The sequence below is a fragment of the Neltuma alba genome, unplaced genomic scaffold (assembly GCF_004799145.2).
Source record: "Neltuma alba isolate B1F8T4 unplaced genomic scaffold, ASM479914v2 tig00010687_pilon, whole genome shotgun sequence".
NCBI classification, from domain to species: Eukaryota; Viridiplantae; Streptophyta; class Magnoliopsida; order Fabales; family Fabaceae; genus Neltuma; species Neltuma alba.
In genome coordinates, this window is record NW_021635527.1 from 94,266 (window position 1) to 104,181 (window position 9,916).

A 9,916-nucleotide genomic window follows, 5' to 3' on the forward strand; every position below is an offset into this window, starting at 1 on the left:
GAAACCTAATCAAATATAATACTTCAACGCAATATCATGACTCACATATCATTTGTTTTAATCCTGCCAAACATGTTCCAGTATATCTGTCGCCAAAAATATCGTCTTGCATGCCAAAAATAAAGGAAAGCAACTCATTTAACATCAAATATGCGTATAATTAATATCTCATTCACCTTAATGAAAAATTGATGTCCGTTTTGGTATTATTCCAGGAAAAGATTCCTTCTTCTTGTCACCCCCCCCCCAAAAAAACTATCAATACACACACATGGTATCTACCATGTCCCTTTGTTATTATAATTATTTTCTCATTAATCTTAAAATCAGCAACACCCCTTTCATCATAATTAAAAAAAAATGCCCTGCATTCATAGCAAAGGTAGAAGAGAAAATGACATATAAGGATATATATATATATGCATAAGACAGACAAAGATTATGAAATTGCCTAATTCCTCTGAAGTTTCGAGGGCCGTTTTATACATAACTTTTGTTGGCAAATGACTATATACATTGTCTCATGTCACAATATAAGACACTTGGAGAATGGTTAATACTTACTCCTCTAGTCTTATTTATAGCGCAAAGAGAATGCATTTTTTGGTCCTATTTATAGGGCACTACGGAAAATTTTTTTTGTATGGATATATAATTTTACCCCTAATTTATTATTGTGTTAACTTTGTTTGCATGGGGTGTAATGTATATTAAATAGGGGTAAAGTTGGAAAGTTATTAAATTTTAAATAAAAGTTAATGAAATTTAAGGTTTTTTTTTATCTTTGCAAAACAAACTAGAAATGACTTATAAATAAGATCATAGGAGTATTTATCAATTTTGTTATTGCAATTATTGCTTAAATGTGACTTCTATTTTTCTCTCTATTTCACAACCTCATTTAATATGAGTAAAATTGAAAAAAATTCAATTTGACATATATTTAATGAATTACTCCTCTGATCCTTAATGTAAAATATAATTAACTAATTTGAGTAGATTATTAAGGATGTTAGTTAAATTAGTTAATATAATATGTTTTTTCTAAAACACTCTAAGCATTTAGAGTTCCGTCACTGTAACGTACAAAAAAAAAAAAGAAAATATAATATTTTATTAAAATAATATTTTTATTAATATAATATTTTATTAGAAAAAAAAAAAGATAACCCCCCTTCCACGGAGAGTTGAAAATTTGGGGGGGGGGGTAATTAATGCAAAGGAAAAAGAAGTGGTGAGGGACAGCTGAAGGGAAACAGGATAAGGCGTAGGCAGTGGAAAAAATTGAACATGAGACTATTAAATACCTTCATCCCAGATGATTTTGAAGTCGAGGGAGTAGACGGAAGAGGAAGAGAGCAAAAGAAGAGAGAAGAGAGTGAGAAGCAGAGAGGAAAAGAGAGAGAGAGCCGAGTTGTGGAGTACCTAACAGTTTTGGGGATAATTTAGGTACACAAAACTACTTCTTTCTGTCAAAATTTCTTTATGAATATTTCCTATATATTTATAGCTTTATATTTTTAGTATCATTATAATATTTAGAAAAATTTTACTATTTGAGTATAGAGTAAATATGGAGTTTTGACAATGTATGACCATAGAAATTTAAAGATACATTCTTAAGAAATTTTAATAAGTTTATATTTGTTTATTGATGGTTTTGGAAATTTTAAATTAAGATTTTAGTTGAAAAAGTTGTTATTCAAGACTTATAGAATGTTTTTACCGATTAAATTTAATTTAAATAATTTATTTGAGTTATTTAATATATTATTAAGATTTTAATTGGTTATAATATTGAGTATGTCTAAGATATATTGTTGAAATAATTTTTGGAAGCTTGAAAAATTATAAATTAAGAACTTTGTAAAATTAGATAAAACTACCGTTTGTTTATAATTTAAAAAGAAGTTGTTTGGTTTGAGGAAAAATTTTAAAGGAGACTATAATAAATAATTCAGAATTTTAATATAAAATATTTAGATTTTGGGTAACAAAGATATATTTAAAGTTGTTAAATTTAAATAGCTTTATATGTAAAATTATATTTTTCAAAATAATATTATATCTATTATAAATGCCTAGATTTGGGAGAGTTAATATATTTATGTAATTTTGGTTTAGAGGGTAGTCTTAGAATTTTAGAGTAGTTTTGGAGTAGTTCTAAGTTTATATTAATAAATACTTATGTGCAATTTTGTATACTCTTGAGAATTTTGGAGTAATCTTTGTGTGATTATTTGTAAGCTAAAGAGTACCAGGTAACTTTGAAAATTCTTTCTTGTACATGTGAATTGTGTATGATTATATTGTGGATTTACTAATTTTTATATCATATTGAAAAGTAGTATTATGATTTCAAATAAATGTTTTGATATGTTATTTGATTTTTTAAGATTTATTGCTATTAATTATGATCAATATTTAAATATATTGATGGCTAAGGAATTGTCCTGAGTTGCTATTAAATGGTATATGATTTTTATTGCTATCTTATCTTTAAAATATTTGAGGACGTATTTATGATGTAACATTATTGGCATCTAACATGCATTGTTGGGCTAAGGATAGAAGGAGATTGCATGGATATAAAATTACCACGAGGTATGCCATCACTCGGTGCACAGTGAATGGCAGTTGTCAGGCCCCTTCTTCCATGTTTTCCTTTGGCCGGGAATTCATTGAAGTTGTGGGACATGTGACACCTCCCTATTCACAAAGGAGGGGAGCCATAATCCGAGCTTGAGCTCTATATCTTTGGCTAGATATATCTCTTGTATCGGTGAGTTTGGAATAATTTCGTAAAATGGATTAGTTCCTATCGGACTATGTGTTAGCCTATGGCTCTAGTCAGCGGTATAAGGGTGGACGGTGATATAAGGGAGGTAGCATATTGCATTATTTTTGGATATATTAGAAAAATAAAATTGAATTGAATGTATCAAATCCGTGATTTTTAATATATTTATATACACACATATAAACAGATTTTTGGTTTATCATATATGATTTGCTTAATTCAGTAAAATGGATTAGTTCCTATCGGACTATGTGTTAGCCTATGGCTCCAATCAGCGGTATAAAGGTGGACAGTGATATAAGGGAGGCAGCATATTGTATTATTTTTGGATATATTAGAAAAATAAAATTGAATTGAATGTATTAAATCCGTGATTTTTAATATATTTATATACACACATATAAACAGATTTTTGGTTTATCATATATGATTTGCTTGTATAAGTTAGAATTTCAGTAGTTACTGAGACATTTGATCTCACCCCTATATTAATAATTTTCAGGCGAAGGATCTAATAGGAATCAAGGGAAGGCACCAATGGAGTGAGCCGTGAAGGCTTTTATACTCCTCAACACATGCTATGTTATATTTTTATTTGCCATGGCTATAAGACTTTAATAGTTTATTTTGTTGTTATGTTAGAAATATTTTGAAATTATGAGTTGTTTGAAGTATTAGAAATATGTATGGATTTTTAAATTAAATATTTTGTTACGTATATTGATAAAATTATGTGAGGTGTTACAGTCACCATATCATGTTGTTCACAAATTCGTTTGTTTTCTTCCAATTGACGGCCGCCAACCGATGATTTATAAGATTTTACAAGATTTGAAGTTGACTCAAGATATTTACAAATAATGAGACGATTTGATAATAATTTGTTTTAATTTTGATTTTATTGTTGTCTTTTATCATCATTTGAAGAAAAGATGTCCCAACACAATAAGTTGTTAATTGTGCCTTAACATCTGTTTGTAAGATCCTTATGATATGAATCCAGAAAAGAGAAGCATGGAAGCGATTAGAAATAAAAGTTGTCCCAGCTGGGGTTGTTTTCTTTTGCCAAAAGAATTCCTTCATGGGAGGTTCATTATGACAAATAATTCCATGGCAAAAGTATTTCCCTGATCTCTTATGAAAGAGAACATTTCATGCATCTTTGTACAAAGCTAGACTGGAATCAACAATGGACTTTGGTTTGTTTAACCTTGCCATGGAAGAAGAAGTTGAGAATACAAGATCCTGGTAGTTGACAATTTTGTTTTACTTCCTTAATTATTGTCAGAGGGCTATCTCTTTTTCCATGATGTAAAGTTTTTTTTCCTTTTTCTGCAAAGAGTGTGTAAAAGACATATTATTTGAGAGTAAATATCAAAAACCATTTTTTTGGAGACTGAAAAGAGGCTCCTTAAGGCATTCCTTGAGTGAAAGTTAAAGGAATTATAATATTAATACATCCATACCATAGACTTCTTGTTAAAGGACAACTGACAAAGAAATGATATGATCCAGTGTCTCTACCGCATCAAAACCAAAGAAACATAAAGTAGATGAGGGGAGGTGATGCCTGGTGAGGATGTCACTCGATGGCAAGGCATTATGAAACAGCTTCCAAATGAAAAGAAGTTGCTTGTAAGGCAAATATAACTTCCACAGAAATCTCCAGAAATGATCGTCAATAGCACCATCAAGCATGGGACATTATAATAGTAGTTTTAGTTATAGTATAAAAAAATAAGTTATACATGATAAGAAATTTTATGAAAAATAAAAATTGTTTGGATTTTTTTTTAAATCATAAAAAATATTTTTTTTATCAATATCAGGATAATAATATTTATAATAAGAGCTATCATGGTGTAACAAGTATATATATGTTGATGAAATAAATGGTTAAGTATTTTGTTACAGTCCAATGATGCCTTTTGTTTTGTCTTTCGCCACAAATAGAAATGGACCAACCCACAATGAGCAGTCATTATAAATAGGTATTTTATTTTCGATTTACAAAAGATAAAAATTCATACTTGCTGTATTTCACTAGGAAAACTATATGTGATTGAGCTATAATATATATATATATATATATTAAAAATATGCATTTGTTTATCCTTTTATGCCACGAATATACATTATTTTACTAAACACTATAAATATATTTGACTATTTATTTCGACTTAATTAGCATTACAGAATATGTATTTACAAGTGGTATTTGATGATTCCCAACAATACCGTATTCAGTATTAACTTTTCAAAATTTACAATTGAAATGCATTAAGGTTTTGTGATTTACAACTTGTTCATAAAATAAGATTAATATAATTTTTGGTCTCTAAAATTTGAGTCAATTTTTATTTTGCTCTCTAAAATTTTAAACTTATGGCTTTAATTCTTGAAACTTAATTCATCTTAAAATGTTAATCCCTGAAAGCATAATGATCTTAAAATCTACAAGTGTCATAAATGGTATTAAAGTGATTATGTGAACTCATCAGATGGCACCTAACTAAGAGCCTATTTGGCAAATCTTTAAAACCATGGTTTTGGGACCCAATGGTTTGGGTCCCGAATTTGCCAAACAGTGGAAAAACTTAACAAACCATGATTTTAGGCCAAAACCATAATTTTGGGTTCAAAACTACAGTTTCAGAAAAAGTGAATTCATTGCTCAAATTAGAGAGTATGATTGTGTCTGTTAGAGTAGATCCAACGGTAATGACTTTAACACCACTCAATTATTTTTCTATAAACATATTTTGTAACGTACTGTTAAAAAAAATCAAAATCAATTAATTAAAATAATATAATATTATTTTATTATAATATATATATATATATATATATACCCAGCTTTCCACCGACTTCGGTGGAAAAGCTGGGCATAGTCAAGAACAAAGAAAGCATGGGCGCAAGAATTAATTGGAGGAAGAAATAAGGGGGGTGGCATTAAATTGAAGAAGGAAAAATGGGGGATGGGGTAGTTAGATGGTAAAGGGAAAATAGGATAAAAGAGGGGGAGAGGAGACGGAGGAGGAAGAGAGTGAAGGAAGAGAGAAGAGAGTGAGAAGCGGAGAGGAAAAGAGAGAGAAAGCTAAATTGCAGAGTACCTGACGGTTTTGGAGATCATTTAGGTACACAAAACTACTTCTTTTCATCATATTTTCTTTATGAATATTTTCTATATATTTAGAGCTTTATATTATTAGTTTCATTATCAAGTTTAGAGAAAATTTTACTGTGTGGGTATAGAGTAAATATAGAGTTTTGACAATATATGATCGTAGAAATTTAAAGATACATTATTAAGAAATTTTAATCGGTTTATTTTTGTTGAATGATTATTTTGAGAATTTTAAACTAAGATTTTAGTTGAAAAGTTTGTTATTTAGACCTGTAAGATGTTTTTACCGATTAAATTTGAGTTAAATAATTTATTTGAGTTATTTAATATATTATTGAGGTTTTAATCGGTTTAAATATTGAATAAGTTAAATATATATTTTTGGAAATAATTTTTGAAGGCTTGAAAAATTATAAATTGAGAATTTTGTGAAATTGAATAAAGCTAAAGTTTGTTTATAATAAAAATATATATATATACTTTTGTTAAATTTAAATAGCCTTATATGTAAATTATTTTTCAAAATAATATCTATTATAAATGCCTAGATTTGGGAGAGTTAATATATTTATGTAATTTTGGTTTAGAGGGTAGTCTTAGAATTTTAGAGTAGCTTTGGAGTAGTTTTGAGTTTATGTTAATAAATATTTATGTGCAATTTTGTAGACTTGAGAATTTTGGAGTAATCTTTGTGTGAATATTTGTAAGCTAAAAAGTACCAGGTAACTCTGAAAATTCTTTCTTGTACATGTGAATTGTGTATGATTATATTGTGGATTTACTAATTATTATATTCCTGAAATATAATATTATGATTTTTGTAAAATAAATGTTTTGGTATGTTACATGATTTTATTAAGATTTGTGGCTAGTAATTATGATCAATATTTAAATATATTAATAGCTATGAAATTATCATGAATTGCTATTAAATGGTATATAAGTTTTATTGCTATCTTATTTTAATATATGTGAGGAAGTATTTATGATGTAACATTGTTGGCATCTGACATGCATTGTTGGGCTAAGGATAGAAGGAGATTGCATGGATATAAAATTACCACGTGGTATGCCATCACTCGGTGCACAGTGGATGGCACTTGTCAGGGCCCCTTCTTCCATGTTTTCCTTTGGCCGGGAATTCATTGGAGCCGTGGGACATGTGACACCTCCCTATTCACAAAGAAGGGGAGCCATAGTCCGAACTTGAGTTTTATATCTTTGGCCGGATATATCTCTTGTATCGGTGAGCTTGGAATAATTCAGTAAAATGGATTAGTTCCTATCGGACTATGTGTTAGCCTATGACTCCAGTCAGCGGTATAAGGGTGGACGGTGATATAAGGGAGGCAGCATATTGCATTATTTTCGGATATATTAGAAAAATGATATTGGTATATTGTTAAAAAAAATGAAATTAAATTGAATGTCTCAAATCCGTGATTTTTGATATATTTATATACACACATATAAACAGATTTTTGGTTTATCATATGTGATTTGCTTGTATAGGTTAGAATTTCAGTAGTTACTGAGACGTTTGATCTCATCCCCTATCTTAACAATTTTCAGGCGAAGGATCTAGTAGAAATCAAGGGAAGGCACCAACGGAGTGAGCCGTGAAGGCTTTTGTGCTCCTCAAGCACATGCTATGTTATATTTTTATTTGCCATGACTATAAGACTTTAATAGTTTATGTTGTTAAATTATGTTAGAAATGTTTTGAAATTGACTTGTTACAGTATTAGAAATATGTATGGACTTTTAAATTAAATATTTTATTACTTATACTGATATAATTACGTGAGGTGTTACATATTTAATCTTATATTTTATAAATATATATACACATATTATTTATTAATTACATTATCTTATATATTATTAATTATGTTGGTAAAAAATATTATTAACAATTTTATTCCTTCAAATTAAAATATATTATAAAATCTACCATTTATGTAATTATCATATTAACTTATGCCCTTTTTAGTAATTTGTACACATAAAAAGTGCTTCTGATAACAACTATCCAAATACTCTCACTTTATCATAATCACTTTTTCACAAAATTTATTATTTACAAAATTTATTCTCCCCAGAATCTATTCTCTAGAAGTTATTTTCCAAATCATAGTTTGGTTTCATCCAAACACCTCCTAAATTTTGTATGGATAACTGATTATACAAAATGAGATGAGTAATTAAAACACAGTGAAATGAATAGCTCCTTAAATGAAAAGTGAGGGGAAAAAGGGGCTTAATAGCTATGTTTTGAGGATCAGCTTTTTGTTTTCTTTCTGCTATTCACACAAGATTTAGCTAGCTAGGTATAATTTGATGAGTTCATATCACAACTTGAATGCTATTTATGACATTTCAGAAGATTTAAATACCATTACATTTTAGGGATTAACATTTTAAGTAGGACTAAATTTCAAAGACGAAAGTTACAAGTTTGAATTTTGAGAGACTAAAACCAAAATAAGCCCATATTTTAGAAGCCAAAATTTATATTAACCCTATAAAATACTTACAACTATCCTTTATAAATGTACAAATGAAATACATCTATTTTTTTTCTTTTGAAAACCATAAGATTCCATTTATTTGGGGGGAAAAAGAATCCATTTATCAGCTAAAAGAGTTTTTTGGGATCATCAACTAGCTTATATGATTAAAATTTTGAAATTATAAGGGTAAATATGTAAAAATACCCATAAATATTTACTCAAAGTTAACCTATCACCATAAGTTTTTTTTGAAGTGCAAAAGCACCTATAACATAACCACTAAATTTGCCCAACAAACTGTTACTTTTTGTGGTAGGGTCCATGCTAATTGTATGAAAGTACCAAAATGCCTTTAACTAAATAAAATAAAATAAAATAAAGGTAAATGTGCAAAAATACTTATAAACTTTTAATCAAAATATGCCAAACCCCACATGTTTTTTCACAAGTAAAAAAATTAATTCTTTCAGTTTTAGCAAAAAAAAAACTCTATTAAACTTTATTATACTAATAACTTCATAGTTGATGTATATGTATGGTCCTACAATTAACTTTACATCAAGTTTTAATTTAATTCTTTAGATATATAAAGTATAGTTTTAGTCACTAAATGTTAACACCATTAGTCTCATTAACGGAAAATACTAATTTATTGAATTTAAAGGGTGACTCTGGAAAAGTACCCATAAACATAAAAATAAATTAATTCTTTCAATTTTGACAAAACAAATGCTAATAATTAAAGTTTAAGGTTAATATAATTTTCTTTCCTTAAAATCTAAGCCTATTTTAATCTTGGTCTCTCAAATTTCACACCCGTGGTTTTAATCCCTAGAATTTAATTTGTCTTAAGACGTTAATAGTTGGAAGTGTAACGATGTTAAAATCTGCTGAAATATCATAAACGATGATAAAATAGTGATATGAACTCACTAGATAGCACCTAGCTAGATCTTGTGAACTCACCAAATGGGACCTAGTTGGATCTTGTGCGGATAATAAAACAGAAAAAGAACAAGTCCTCAAAATGCAGCTATCAAAGCCCCCCTTTTTTTTATTACTATTTGTTTGTGGAGTTGTTTTTTTTCCCTCTTATTCACATATGATTCAGCTATGTACCATTTGGTGAGTTCACATCATCACTTTGATTTTGTTTATGATATGTCAGCAGATTTTAACAACGTTACACATCCATAGACAATTGTTTTAAGATGAATTAAATTTTAAGGACTAAAACTAGGAATTTAAAATTTGATGGACTAAAGCCAAAACGAATCCAAATTTTATGGACAAAAAATTATGCTAACCCTAATTGTTATCATACTATCATAATACTAGTAAATTTATGGTTAATATATACATTTGGTCCTCTAACTTTATGTCAAATTTTAATTTAATATCTTAAGTTTTTAAAGTGTAGTTTCAATTCCTTAATGTTAAAACCATAGGTATCATTAATGGAAAATACTGATTCGA